Genomic DNA, 16,481 nt, shown 5'->3' on the forward strand with positions numbered 1-16,481 from the left:
GATGTGCGGAATGAAGTGTAGAATGATGTGTGTAATGATGTGTTGAATGATGTGTGGAAAGATATGTTGAATAAGTTGTGGAATAATGTTTGGACAGATGTGCATAATGACGTGTGGAATGATGTGAGGAATGAGTTGTGGAATGATGTGTGGAACGAGGTTTGGAATTATATGTGGAATGAGGTTTGGAATGTGGCGTGGAATGATGTGTGGAATTATGTGTGGAATGATGTGTGGAATGATGTGTGGAATGATGTGTGGAATGACGTGTGGAATGATGTGTGGAATGATGTGTGGAATGTTGTGTGGAATGATGTGTGCAATGCTGTGTGGAATGATATGTGATATGTGGTGTGAATTGATGTTTGGAATGATGTGTGGAATGATGTGTGCAATGTTGTGGAATTATGTGGGGAATGGTGCGTGGAATGATGTGTGGAATGTTATGTGGAATGAGGTGTGGAATGATGTTTGGAATTATGTGGAATGACGCCTGGAATGATGCGTGGAATGATACGTGGAATGAGGTGTGGAATGAGGTGTGGAATGAGGTGTGGAATGGTGTGTAAATGATGTGTGAAATGCTGTGTGGAATGATGTGTGGAATGTGGTGTGGAATGATATGTCAGATGAAGTGTCGAATGATGTGTGGAATGAGGAGTGGATGATATTTGGAATGTTGTGTGGAATGATGTGTGGAATGATGTGTGGATTGATGTGTAGATTGAGGTGTGGAATGAGGTGTGGAATGATGTGTGCCGTGATGTGTGGATTGTTGAGTGGAATGATGTGTGGAATGATGTGTGGAATGATGTTTGGAATGATGTGTGGTATGATGCGTGGAATGTTATGTGATATGTGGTGTGAATTGATGTTTGGAATGATGTGTGGAATGATGTGTGGAATGTTGTGGAATTATGTGGGGAATGGTGCGTGGAATGATGTGTGGAATGTTATGTGGAATGAGGTGTGGAATGATGTTTGGAATTATGTGGTGAATCATGTGTGGTATGATGTGTGGAATGAGGTGTGGAATGCGGTATGGACTGATGTCTGGAATGATGTGTGGAATGATGTGTGGAATGATGTGTAGAATGATGTGTGGACTGATGTTTTGAATTATATGTGGAATGATGTGTGGAATGAGGTATGGAATGATGTGTGGAATGATGTGTGAAATGATGTATGGAATGATGTGTGGAATGATGTATGTAATGATGTTTGGAATGATGTGTGGAATGAAGTGTGGAATGATGTGTGGAATAATGTGTGGAATGATATGTGGACTGAGGTGTGGAATGATGTTTGGACTGATGAGTGGAATGATGTGTGGAATGATGTGTGGAATGTTGTGGAATGATGTGTGGAATGATGGGTGGAATGATGTGTGGAATGTTATTTGGAATGAGGTGTGGAATGATGTTTGGAATGATGTGTGGAATCATGTGTGGAATGATGTGTGGAATGATGTGTGCAATGAGGTGTGGAATGCGGTATGGACTGATGAGTGGAATGATGTGTGGAATGATGTGTGGAATGATGTGTGGAATGAAGTGTTAAATGATGTGTGGAATGATGTGTTGAATGATGTGTGGAATGATATGTGGAATGAGTTGTGGAATGAGGTGTGGAATTATATGTAGACAGAGGAATGGAATGATGTGTGGAATGATGTGTGGAATGATGTTTGGAATGATGTGTGGAATGATGTATGTCATGATGTTTGGAAAGATGTGTGGAATGAGGTAAGTAATATGGTGCGGAATGATGTGTGGAATGATGCGTGGAATGATGTGTGGAATGATGTGTGGAATGATGTGAGGAATAAGTTGTGGAATCATGTGTGGAATGATGTGTAGAATGACGTGTGGAATGATGTGTGGAATGAGTTGTGGAATGATGTGTCGAATGATATCTGGAATTATGTTTGGAATGATGTGTGGAATGATGTGTGGAATGATGCGTGGAATGAGGTGTGGAATGCGGTAAGGACTGATGTGTGGAATGCTGTGTGGAGTGATGTGTGGTATGTTGTGGAATGATGTTTGGAATGATGTGTGGCATGATGTGTGGAATTAAGTATTGAAGGATGAATGGGGAGCTCATGGAAACGTTTATGATTCTGACGGGGTTAGACAGGTTGGATGCAGGAAGAATGTTCCCAATGTTGGGGAAGTCCAGAACCAGTGGACACAGTCTAAGGATAAGGGGTAAGACATTTAGGACCGAGATGAGGAGGAACTTCTTCACCCAGAGAGTGGTGAACCTGTGGAATTCTCTGCCACAGAAAGTTGTTGAGGCCAATTCACTAAATATATTCAAAAACGAGTTAGATTTAGTCCTTACTAGTAGGGGGATCAAGGGGTATGGCGAGAAAGCAGGAATGTGGTAGTGAAGTTGTATGTTCAAACATGAACTCATTGAATGGCGGTGCAGGCTAGAATGGCCGAATGGCCTATCCTGCACCAATTTTCTATGTTTCTATGTTTCTATGTGTGGAATGATGTGTTGAATAATGTGTGGAATGAGTTGTGGAATGAGGTGCGGAATGATGTGTGGAATGAGGTGTGGAATGATGTGTGGAATGATGTGTGGAATGATGTATGTAATGATGTTTGGAATTATGTGTGCAATGAGCTGTGGAATATGGTGTGGAATGTGGTGTGGAATGATGTGTGGAATGATGTGTGGAATGACATATCGAATGATGTATGGAATGATGTGTGGAATGTTATGTGGAATGATATGTGGAATGAGGTATGGAATGAGGTACGGAATGAGGTGTAGAATGATGTGTTAAATGATGTGTTAAATGCTGTGTCGAATGATGTGGAATGAGGAGTGGATGATATTTGGAATGTTGTGTGTAATGATGTGTGGAATTATGTGTGGAATGATATGTAGAATGAGGTGTGAAATGATGTGTGGAATGATGTGTGGAATGATGTGTGCAGTGATGTGTGGAATGTTGAGTGGAATGATGTGTGATATGATGTGTGGAATGATGTTTGGAATGATGTGTGGAATGATGCGTGGAATGTTATGTGGTATGTGTTGTGAATTGATGTTTGGAATGATGTGTGGAATGATGTGTGGAATGTTGTGGAATTTTGTGTGGAATGATGCGTGGAATGATGTGTGGAAGATTATGTGGAATGAGGTGTGGAATGATGTGTGGAATGAATTGTAGAATGATGTGTGGAATGATTTTATGAATGATGTGTGGAATGATGTGTGGAATGAGTTGTGGAATGAGGTGTGGAATGATGTGTGGAATGAGGTATGGAATGATGTGTGGAATGATTTGTGGAATGATGTTTGGAATGAGGTGTGGAATGATGTATGGAATGATGTGTGGAATGATGTGTGGAATGTTGTGGAATGATGTGTGGAATGATGCATGTAATGATGTTTGGAATATTATGTGGAATGAGGTGTAGAATGATGTTTGGAATGATGTGCGGAATCATGCGTGGAATGATGTGTGGAATGATGTGTGCAATGTGGTGGGGAATGCCGTATGGACTGATGTGTAGAATGATGTGTGGAATGATGTGTTGAATGATGTGTGGAATGACGTGTGGAATGAGTTATGGAATGAGGTATGGAATGATGTGTGGAATGATGTGTGGAATGATGTGTGGAATTAAGTGTAGAATGATGTGTGGAATGCTGTGTTGAATAATGTGTGGAATGAGTTGTGGAATGAGGTGCGGAATGATGTGTGGAATGAGGTGTGGAATGATGTGTGGAATGATGTGTGGAATAAAGTCTGCAATGAAGTATGTTGTAATGTTTGTAATTATGTGTGGAATGAGGTGTGGAATATGGTGTGGAATGATGTGTGGAATGATGTGTGGAATGATGTGTGGAATGATGTGTGGAATGAGCTGTGTAATGATGTGTGGAATGAGGTGTGGAATGACATGTGGCATGAAGTGTAGAATGATGTGTGGAATGATTTGATAAATGATGTGTGGAATGATGTGTGGAATGAGTTGTGGAATGAGGTTTGGAATGATGTGTGGAATTAGGTGTGGAATGATGTGTGGAATGATGTGTGGGATGATGTGTGGAATGATGTATGCAATGATGTTTGGAATTATGTGTGGAATGATGTTTGGAATGTTTTGTGGAATGATGTGTGGAATGATGTGTGGAATGCTGTGTGGAATGATGTGTGGAATGACGTGTGGAATGATGTATGGAATGATGTGTGGAATGTTATGTGGAATGATTCGTGGAATAATATGTGGAATGAGGTGTGGAATGAGGTGTGGAATGAGGTGTGGAATGGTGTGTGGAATGATGTGTGTAATTTGGCGTGGAATGATATGCCAGATGATGTGTCGAATGATGTGTGGAATGAAGAGCGGATGATATTTGGAATGTTGCATGGAATGATGTGTAGAATGATGTGTGGAATGATGCCTGGAATGATGTGTGGAATGATGTGTGGAATGATTCGTGGAATGATATGTGGAATGAGGTGTGGAATGAGGTGTGGAATGAGGTGTGGAATGGTGTGTGGAATGATGTGTGAAATGCTGTGTGGAATGATGTGTGTAATTTGGTGTGGAATGATATGCCAGATGATGTGTCGAATGATGTGTGGAATGAAGAGCGGATGATATTTGGAATGTTGCATGGAATGATGTGTAGAATGATGTGTGGAATGATGTGTAGAATGAGGTGTGGAATGAGGTGTGGAATGAGGTGTGCAATGATGTGTGGATTGTTGAGTGGAATTATGTGTGGAATGATGTGTGGAATGATGTGTGGAATGTTGTGGAATTATGTGTGGAATGATGCGTTGAATGATGTGTGGAATGTTATGTGGAATGAGGTGTGGAATGATGTTTGGAATTATGTGGTGAATCATGTGTGGTATGGTGTGTGGAATGATGTGTGGAAAGAGGTGTGGAATGCGGTATGGACTGATGTGTGGAATGACGTGTGGTATGATGTGTTGAATGATGTGTGGAATGATGTGTGGAATGATGTGTGGAATGATGTTTTGAATTATGTATGGAATGATGTGTGGAATGAGTTTTGGAAGTGTGGAATGATGTGTGGAATGAGGTATGGAATGATGTGTGGAATGATGTGTGGAATGATGTTTGGAATGATGTGTGGAATGAAGTGTGGAATGATGTGTGGAATGATGTGTGGGATGATGTGTGGAATGATGTATGCAATGATGTTTGGAATGAGGTGTGGAATGCGGTATGGACTGATGAGTGGAATGATGTGTGGAATGATGTGTGGAATGATGTGCGGAATGAAGTGTAGAATGATGTGTGGAATGATGTGTTGAATGATGTGTGGAATGATATGTTGAATGAGTTGTGGAATAATGTGTGGACAGATGTGCATAATGACGTGTGGAATGATGTGAGGAATGAGTTGTGGAATGATGTATGGAACGAGGTTTGGAATAATGTGTGGAATGTAGTGTGGAATGAGGTGTGGAATGACATTTGGAATGAAGTGCAGAATGATGTGTGGAATGATGTGATGAATGATGTGTGGAATGATGTGTGGAATGAGTTGTGGAATGAGGTTTGGAATGATGTGTGGAATGAGGTGTGGAATGATGTGTGGAATGATGTGTGGGATGATGTGTGGAATGATGTATGCAATGATGTTTGGAATGAGGTGTGGAATGCGGTATGGACTGATGAGTGGAATGATGTGTGGAATGATGTGTGGAATGATGTGCGGAATGAAGTGTAGAATGATGTGTGGAATGATGTGTTGAATGATGTGTGGAATGATATGTTGAATGAGTTGTGGAATGATGTTTGGACAGATGTGCATAATGACGTGTGGAATGATGTGAGGAATGAGTTGTGGAATGATGTGTGGAACGATGTTTGGAATTATATGTGTAATGAGGTTTGGGATGTGGCGTGGAATGATGTGTGGAATTATGTGTGGAATGATGTGTGGAATGATGTGTGGAATGATGTGTGGAATGACGTGTGGAATGATGTATGGAATGATGTGTGGAATGTTGTGTGGAATGATGCCTGGAATGATGCGTGGAATGATACGTGGAATGAGGTGTGGAATGATTTTTGGAATGATGTGTGGAATGATGTGTGGAATGTTGCGCGGAATGATATGTGGAATGAGGTGTGGAATGATGTGTGGAATGATGTTTTGAATTATGTGTGGAATGATGTGTGGAATGAGTTTTGGAAGTGTGGAATGATGTGTGGAATGATGTGTGGAATGATGTGTGGAATGATTTGTTGAATGAGTTGTGGAATAATGTGTGGACAGATGTGCATAATGACGTGCGGAATGATGTGAGGAATGAGTTGTGGAATGATGTGTGGAACGAGGTTTGGAATAATGTGTGGAATGTTGCGTGGAATGAGGTGTGGAATGACATTTGGAATGAAGTGTAGATTGATGTGTGGAATGATGTGATGAATGATGTGTGGAATGATGTGTGGAATGAGTTGTGGAATGATGTGTGGAATGATGTGTTGAATGATGTGTGGAATGTTATGTTGAATGAGTTGTGGAATGATGTTTGGACAGATGTGCATAATGACGTGTGGAATGATGTGAGGAATGAGTTGTGGAATGATGTGTGGAACGATGTTTGGAATTATATGTGTAATGAGGTTTGGGATGTGGCGTGGAATGATGTGTGGAATTATGTGTGGAATGATGTGTGGAATGATGTGTGGAATGATGTGTGGAATGACGTGTGGAATGATATGTGGAATGATGTGTGGAATGATGCCTGGAATGATGCGTGGAATGATACGTAGAATGAGGTGTGGAATGATTTTTGGAATGATGTGTGGAATGCTGTGTGGAATGTTGCGCGGAATGATATGTGGAATGAGGTGTGGAATGAGGTGTGGAATGAGGTGTGGAATGGTGTGTGGAATGATGTGTGAAATGCTGTGTGGAATGATGTGTGGAATATGGTGTGGAATGATATGTCAGATGATGTGTCGAATGATGTGTGGAATGAGGAGTGGATGATATATGGAATGTTGTGTGTAATGATGTGTGGAATGATGTATGGAATGATGTTTGGAAAGAAGTGTGGTATGATGCGTGGAATGATATGTGGTATGTGGTGTGAATTGATGTTTGGAATGATTTGTGGAATGATGTGTGGAATGTTGTGGAATTATGTGGGGAATGATGCGTGGAATGATGTGTGGAATGTTATGTGGAATGAGGTGTGGAATGATGTTTGCAATTATGCGGTGAATCATGTGTGGTATGATGTGTGGAATGATGTGTGGAATGAGGTGTGGAATGCGGTATGGACTGATGGGTGGAATGATGTGTGGAATTATGTGTGGAAAGATGTGTGGAATGATGTGTGGAATGATGTGTGGAATGAGTTGTGGAATGAGGTTTTGAATGATGTGTGGAATGATGTGTGGAATGATGTATGGAATGATGTGTGGAATGATGTATGTAATGATGTTTGGAATGATGTGTGGAATGAAGTGTGGAATGAGGTGTGGAATGATGTGTGGAATGATGTGTGGAATGATGTATGGAATGATGTGTACTATGATGTATGTAATGATGTGATGAATGATGTGTGGAATGATGTGTGGAATGATTTGTGGAATGAGGTTTGGAATGATGTGTGGAATGAGGTGTGGAATGATGTATGCAATGATGTTTGGAATGAGGTGTGGAATGCGGTATGGACTGATGAGTGGAATGATGTGTGGAATGATGTGTGGAATGATGTGCGGAATGAAGTGTAGAATGATGTGTGGAATGATGCCTGGAATGATGCGTGGAATGATACGTGGAATGAGGTGTGGAATGATTTTTGGAATGAGGTGTGGAATGAGGTGTGGAATGGTGTGTGGAATGATGTGTGAAATGCTCTGTGGAATGATGTGTGGAATGATGTGCAGAATGACGTGTGGAATGATGTGTGGAATGAGTTGTGGAATGATGTGTGGAATGAGGTTTGGAATGATGTGTGGAATGATGTGTGGAATGAGTTGTGGAATGACATGTGGAATGAAGTGTAGTATGATGTGTGGAATGATGTGTTGAATGATGTGTGGAATGATGTGTGGAATGAGGTGTGGAATGATGTGTGGAATGATGTTTGGCGATAATGTGTGGAATGATGTATGCAATGATGTTTGGAATTATGTGTGGAATGAGGTTTGGAATGTGTTGTGGAATGATTTGTGGAATGATGTGTGGGATGACGTGTGGAATGATGTATGGAATGATGTGTGGAATGTTAGGTGGAATGATGTGTGGAATGCTGTTTGGAATGATATGTGGAATGATGTGTAGAATGATGTGTGGAATGATGCGTGGAATGATACTTGGAATGAGGTGTGAAATGATGTTTGGAATGATTTGTGGAATGATATGTGGAATGATGCGTGGAATGATATGTGGAATGAAGTGTGGAATGAGGTGTGGAATAGTGTGTGGAATGATGTTTGAAATGCTGTGTGGAATGATGTGTGGAATGTGGTGTGGAATGATATGTCAGATGATGTGTCGAATGATGTGTGGAATGAGGAGTGGATGATATTTGGAAAGTTGTGTGGAATGTTGTGTGGAATGTTGTGTAGAATGATTTTTGGAATGATGTGTGGAATGATGCGTGGAATGATATGTGGAATGAGGTGTGGAATGAGATGTGGAATGAGGTGTTGAATGGTGTGTGGAATGATGTGTGAAATGCTGTGTGGAATGATGTGTGGAATGAGGTGTGGAATGATATTTCAGATGATGTGTCGAATGATGTGTGGAATGAGGAGTAATTGATATTTGAAATGTTGCGTGGAATGATGTGTGGAATGATGTGTAGAATGAGGGGTGAAATGAGGTGTGGAATGATGTGTGCAATGATGTGTGGATTGTTGATTGGATTGATGTGTGATATGATGTGTGGAATGATGCGTGGAATGTGATGTGGTATGTGGTGTGAATTTATGTTTGGAATGATGTGTGGAATGATGTGTGGAATGTTGTGGAATTATGTGTGGAATGATGCGTGGAATGATGTGTGGAATGCTATGTGGAATGAGGTGTGGAATGATGATTGGAATGAAGTGTGGAATGATGTGTGGAATGATGTGTGGAATGATGTGTGGAATGAGGTGTGGAATGTTGTATGGACTGATGTGTGGAATGATGTGTGGTGTGAGTTGTGGAATGAGGTGTGGAATGATGTGTGGAATGAGGAATGGAATGATGTGCGGAATGATGTGTGGAATGATGTTTGGATTGATGTGTGGAATGATGTATGTAATGATGTTTGGAATGATGTTTGGAATGAAGTGTGGATTGATGTGTGGAATGATATGTGGAATGATTTGTAGAATGAGATATGGACTGATGTGTGGAATGATGTGTGGAATGATGTGTGGAATGTTATGTGGAATGAGGTGCAGAATGATGTTTGGAATTATGTGTAGAATGATTTGTGGAATGATGTGTTGAATAATGTGTGGAATGAGATGTGGAATGAGATGCGGAATGATGTGTGGAATCTGGTGTGGAATGATATGTGGAATGATGTGTGGAATGTTGTCTCGAATGTTGTATGTAAAGGTGTTTGGAATTATGTGTGGAATGATGTGTGGAATGATGTTTGGGATGATGTGTGGAATGATGTTTGGGATGATGTGTGGAATGATGTATGCAATGATGTTTGGAATGTGATGTGGAATGATGTGTGGAATGATGTGTGGAATGACGTGTGGAATGATGTATGGAATGATGTGTGGAATGTTAGGTGGAAAAATATGTGGAATGCTGTGTGGAATGATATGTGGAATGATATGTGGAATGATGTGTGGAATGATGTGTGGAATGATATGTGGAATGACGTGTGGAATGATGTGTGGAATGATGCTTGGAATGATGCGTGGAATGATACCTGGAATGAGGTGTGGAATGATGTTGGAATGATGTGTGGAATGATGTGTGGAATGATGCGTGGAATGATATGTGGAATGAGGTGTGGAATGAGTTGTGGAATGGTGTGTGAAATGATGTGTGAAATGCTGTGTGGAATGATGTGTGGAATGAGGTGTTGAATGATGTGTAGAATGATTTTTGGAATGATGTGTGGAATGATGCGTGAAATGATATGTAGAATGAGGTTTGGAATGAGGTGTGGAATGTGGTGTGGAATGGTCTGTGGAATGATGTGTGAAATGCTGTGTGGAATGATGTGTGGAATGAGGTGTGGAATGATATTTCAGATGATGTGTCGAATGATGTGTGGAATGAGGAGTGGATGATATTTGGAATATTGTGTGGAATGATGTGTTGAATGATGTGTGGAATGAGGTGTAGAATGAGGTGTGAAATGAGGTGTGGAATGATGTGTGCAATGATGTGTGGATTGTTGAGTGGATTGATGTGTGATATGATGTGTGGAATAATGCGTGGAATGTTATGTGGTATGTTGTGTGAATTGATGTTGGGAATGATGTGAGGAATGATGTGTGGAATGTTGTGGAATTATGTGTGGAATGATGCGTGGAATGTTGTGTGGAATGTCTGTGGAAGGAGATGTGGAATGATGTTTGGAATGATGTGTGGAATCATGTGTGGAATGATGTGTGGAATGATGTGTGGAATGAGGTGTGGAATGTTGTATGGACTGATGTGTGGAATGATGTGTGGAATGATGTGTGGAATGACGTGTGGAATGATGTGTGGAATGAAGTGTGGAATGAGTTGTGGAATGATGTGTGGAATGATGTTTGGAATGATGTGTGGAACGATGTTTGGAATGATGTGTGGAATGACGTACGTAATGATGTTTGAAATTATGTGTGGAATGAGGTGTGGAATATGGTGTGGAATGATGTGTGGAATGATGTGTGGAATGATGTGTGGAATGATATGTGGAATGATGTGTGGAATGAGTTGTGGAATTATGTGTGGAATGATGTGTAGAATGACGTGTGGAATGATGTGTGGAATGAGGTGTGCAATGATGTGTCAATGATGTGTGGAATGATGTGTGGAATGATGTGTGTAATGATGTGTGGAATGAGTTGTGGAATGAGGTGTGGAATGATGAGTGGAATGTTATGTGGAATGAGGAATGAACTGATGAGAGGAATGATGTGTGGAATGATGTGTGGATAGTTGTGGAATGATGTGTGGAATGATGTGTGGAATGATGTGTGGAATGAGTTGTGGAATTAGGTGTGGAATGATGTGTGGAATGTTATGTGGAATGAGTTATGGACTGATGTGAGGAATGATGTGTGGAATGATGTGTGGAATGAGTTGTGGAATCATGTCTGAAATGATGTGTGGAATGAGGTGTGGAATGATGTGTCAATGATGTGTGGAATGATGTGTGGAATGATGTGTGGAATGATGTGTGGAATGAGTTGGGGAATGAGTTGTGGAATGAGGTGTGAAATTAAGTGTGGAATGATGTGTGGAATGTTATGTGGAATGTGGTGCGGAATGATGTTTGGAATGATGTTTGGAATGATGTGTGGAATGATGAGTGTAATGATGTATGGAATGAGGTGTGGAATGATGTACGTAATGATGTTTGAAATTATGTGTGGAATGAGGTGTGGAATATGGTTTGAAATGATGTGTGGAATGATGTGTGGAATGATGTGTGGAATGATATGTGGAATGATGTGTGGAATGAGTTGTGGAATTATGTGTGGAATGATGTGTAGAATGACGTGTGGAATGATGTGTGGAATGAGGTGTGGAATGATGTGTCAATGATGTGTGGAATGATGTGTGGAATGATGTGTGTAATGATGTGTGGAATGAGTTGCGGAATGAGGTGTGGAATGATGAGTGGAATGTTATGTGGAATGAGGTATGGACTGATGAGAGGAATGATGTGTGGAATGATGTGTGGATAGTTGTGGAATGATGTGTGGAATGATGTGTGGAATGATGTGTGGAATGAGTTGTGGAATTAGGTGTGGAATGATGTGTGGAATGTTATGTGGAATGAGTTATGGACTGATGTGAGGAATGATGTTTGGAATGATGTGTGGAATGTTGTTGAATGATGTGTGGAATGATGTGTGGAATGATGTGTGGAATGATGTGTGGAATGAGGTGTGGAATGATGTGTCAATGATGTGTGGCATGATGTGTGGAATGATGTGTGGAATGATGTGTGGAATGAGTTGTGGAATGAGGTGTGGAATGATGTGTGGAATGTTATGAGAAATGAGGTATGGACTGATGTGAGGAATGAAGTGTGGAATGATGTGAGGAATGTTGTTGAATGATGTGTGGAATGATGTGTGTAATGATGTGTGGAATGAGTAGTGGAATGAGTTGTGGAATGAGGTGTGAAATTAAGTGTGGAATGATGTGTGGAATGTTATGTGGAATGTGGTGCGGAATGATTTTTGGAATGATGTTTGGAATGATGTGTGGAATGATGAGTGGAATGATGTATGGAATGAGGTGTGGAATGAGGTGTGGAATGAGGTGAGGAATGAGGTGTGGAATGAGGTGTGGAATGAGGTTTGGACTGATGTGTGGAATGATTTGTGGAATGAGGTGTGAAATGAGATGTGGAATGATGTTTGGAATGATGTGTGGAATGATGTGTGGAATGATGCGTGGAATGATGCGTGGAATGATGCGTGGAATGATATGTGGAATGAGGTGTGGAATGAGGTGTGGCATGATGTTTGTAATGATGTGTGGAATGATGTATTGTATGATGTGTGGAATGATGTGTGGAACGTGGTGTGGAATGAGGTGTGGAATGATGTTTGGAATGATGTGTGGATTGATGTGTGGCATGACGTGTGGATTGTTTTGTGTAATGATATGTCGAATGGTGAATTGAATGATTTGTGGCATGATGTGTGGAATGATGTTTGGAATGATGTGTGGAATGATGTGTGGAATGATGTATTGAATGATGTGTGGAATGATGTGTGGAATGATTTGTGGAATGATGTGGCATGATGTTTGGAATGATGTGAGGAATGATGTGTGGAATGATTTGTGGAATGAGGTGTCGAATGAGGTGTGGAATGAGGTGTGGAATGAGGTGTGGAATGATATGTGGAATGATGTATTGAATGATGTATGGAATTATGTTTGGAATGATGTGTGGAATGATGTGTGGAATGATGTGTGGAATGATGTGTGGAATGATTTGTGGAATGATGTGTGGAATGAGGTGTGGAATGAGGTGTGGAATGTTATGGAATGTTGTGGAGAATGAGGTGTGGAATGATGTTTGGAAGGATGTGTGGAATAACGTGTGGCATGATGTGTGGATTAATGTGAGGAATGATGTCTGGAATGTTATGGAATGATGCGTGGAATGAGGTGTGGAATGATGCGTGGCATGTTGTGTGGTATGATATGTGGAATGATGAAGTGAATGATGTATGGAATGATGTTTGGAATGATGTGTGGAATGATGTGTGGCATGATGTGTGGAATGATGTGTGGAATGAAGTGTAGAATAATGTGTGGAATGGTGTGTTGAATGATGTGTGGAATGTTGTGTGGAATGCGGTGTGGAATGAGGTGTGGAATGATGTGTGGAATTAGGTGTGGAATGATGTATGGAATGATGTTTGGAATGATGTGTGGAATGATGTGTGGAATGATGTGTGGAATGACGCATGTAATGATGTTTGAAATTATGTGTGGAATGAGGTGTGGAATATGGTGTGGAATGATGTGTGGAATGATGTGTGGAATGATGTGTGGAATGATGTGTGGAATGATGTGTGGCATGATGTGTGGAATGAGGTGTGGAATGATGTGTCAATAATGTGTGGAATGATGTGTGGAATGATGTGTGGAATGAGTTGTGGAATGAGGTGTGGAATGATGTGTGGAATGTTATGTGGAATGAGGTATGGACTGGTATGAGGAATGATGTGTGGAATGATGTGTGGAATGTTGTGGAATGATGTGTTGAATGATGTGTGGAATGATGTGTCGAATGATATCTGGAATGATGTGTGGAATTATGTGCGGAATGATGTGTCGAATGCTTTCTGGAATTATGTGTTAATGATGTGTCGAATGATATCTGTTATGATGTGTGGAATGATGTGTGGAATGTTAGGTGGAATGATGTTTGGAATGATGTGTGGAATGATGTGTGGTAATGATGTGTGGAATGCTGTGTGGAATGATATATGAAATGATGTTTGGAATTATGTGTGGAATGAGGTGTGGAATGAGGAGTGGAATGATGTGTGGAATGATGTATGGAATGATGTGTGGGATGATGTGTGGAATCATATAAGGAATGATGTGTGGATCGATGTGTGGAATGATGTGTGAATGAGTTGTGGAATGAGGTGTGGAATGATTTGTGGAATGATGTGTGGAATGAGGTGTGGAATGATGTTTGGAATGATGTATAGAATGAAGTGTGGAATGATGTGTTGAATGATGTGTTGAATGACGTGTGGAATGAGTTGTGCAATGAGGTGTGGAATGATGTGTGTAATGATGTATGTAATGATATTTGGAATTATGTGTGGAATGAGGTGCGGAATGTGATTTGGAATTGTGTGTGGAATGATGTGTGGAACGATGTGTCGAATGATTTGTGGAATGATGTGTGGAATGAGTTGTGGAATGAGATGTGGAATGTGTTGGAATGTTGTGTGGAATGAGGTGTGGAATGATGTTTGGAATGATGTGTGGAATAATGTGTAGCATGATGTGTAGAATAATGTGTGGAATGATGTGTTGAATGATGTGTGGAATGATGTGTAGAATGAGGTGTAGAATGACGTATGTAATGATGTTTGAAATTATGTGTGGAATGAGGTGTGGAATATGGTGCGGAATGATGTTTGGAATGATGTGTGGAATGATGTCTGGAATGATGTGTGGAATGATGTGTGGAATGAGTTGTGGAATCATGTGTGGAATGATGTGTAGAATGACGTGTGGAATGATGTGTGGAATGAGGTGTGGAATGAGTTGTGGAAACATGTGTGGAATGATGTGTAGAATGACGTGTGGAATGATGTGTGGAAAAGTGTGTAATGATGTGTCAATGATGTATGGAATGATGTGTGGAATGATGTGTGTAATGATGTGTGGATAGTTGTGGAATGATGTGTGGAATGATGTGTGGAATGATGCGTGGAATGAGTTGTGGAATGAGGTGTGGAATGATGTGTGGAATGTTATGTGGAATGAGTTATGGACTGATGTGAGGAATGATGTGTGGAATGATGTGTGGAATGTTGTTGAATGATGTGTGGAATGATGTGTGGAATGAGGTGTGGAATGATGTGTCAATGATGTGTGGAATGATGTGTGGAATGATGTGTGGAATGATGTGTGGAATGAGTTGTGGAATCAGGTGTGGAATGATGTGTGGAATGTTATGAGAAATGAGGTATGGACTGATGTGAGGAATGATGTGTGGAATGATGAATGGAATGTTGTGGAATGATGTGTGGAATGATGTTTGGCGATGATGTGTGGAATGATGTATGCAATGATGTTTGGAATTATGTGTGGAATGAGGTTTGGAATGTGGTGTGGAATGATTTGTGGAATGATGTGTGGGATGACGTGTGGAATGATGTATGGAATGATGTGTGGAATGTTAGGTGGAATGATGTGTGGAATGCTGTTTGGAATGATATGTGGAATGATGTGTAGAATGATGTGTGGAATGATGCGTGGAATGATACGTGGAATGAGGTGTGGAATGATGTTTGGAATGATTTGTGGAATGATATGTGGAATGATGCGTGGAATGATATGTGGAATGAAGTGTGGAATGAGGTGTGGAATAGTGTGTGGAATGATGTTTGAAATGCTGTGTGGAATGATGTGTGGAATGTGGTGTGGAATGATATGTCAGATGATGTGTCGAATGATGTGTGGAATGAGGAGTGGATGATATTTGGAAAGTTGTGTGGAATGTTGTGTGGAATGTTGTGTAGAATGATTTTTGGAATGATGTGTGGAATGATGCGTGGAATGATATGTGGAATGAGGTATGAAATTAAGTGTGGAATGATGTGTGGAATGTTATGTGGAATGAGGTGCGGAATGATGTTTGGTATGATGTTTGGAATGATGTGTGGAATGATGTGTGGTATGATGTGTGGAATGATGTGTGGAATGAGGTGTGGAATGAGGTGTGGAATAAGGTGTGGAATGAGGTATGGACTGATGTGTGGAATGATGTGTGGAATGAGGTGTGGAATGTGGTGTGGAATGATTTTTGGAATGATGTTTGGAATGATGTGTGGAATGATGCGTGGAATGATGGGTGGAATGAGGTGTGGAATGATGTATGGAATAATTTGTGGAATGATGTTTGGAATGATGTGTGGAATGATGTGTGGAATGATGAGTGGAATGATGCGTGGAATGATGCGTGGAATGATATGTGGAATGAGGTGCGTAATGAGGTGTGGAATGATGTTTGGAATGATGTGTGGAATGATGTATTGAATGATCTGTGGAATGATGTGTAGCGAATG

Source organism: Pristiophorus japonicus, unplaced genomic scaffold, assembly GCF_044704955.1.
Source record: "Pristiophorus japonicus isolate sPriJap1 unplaced genomic scaffold, sPriJap1.hap1 HAP1_SCAFFOLD_60, whole genome shotgun sequence".
In the NCBI taxonomy this organism is placed as follows: Eukaryota; Metazoa; Chordata; class Chondrichthyes; family Pristiophoridae; genus Pristiophorus; species Pristiophorus japonicus.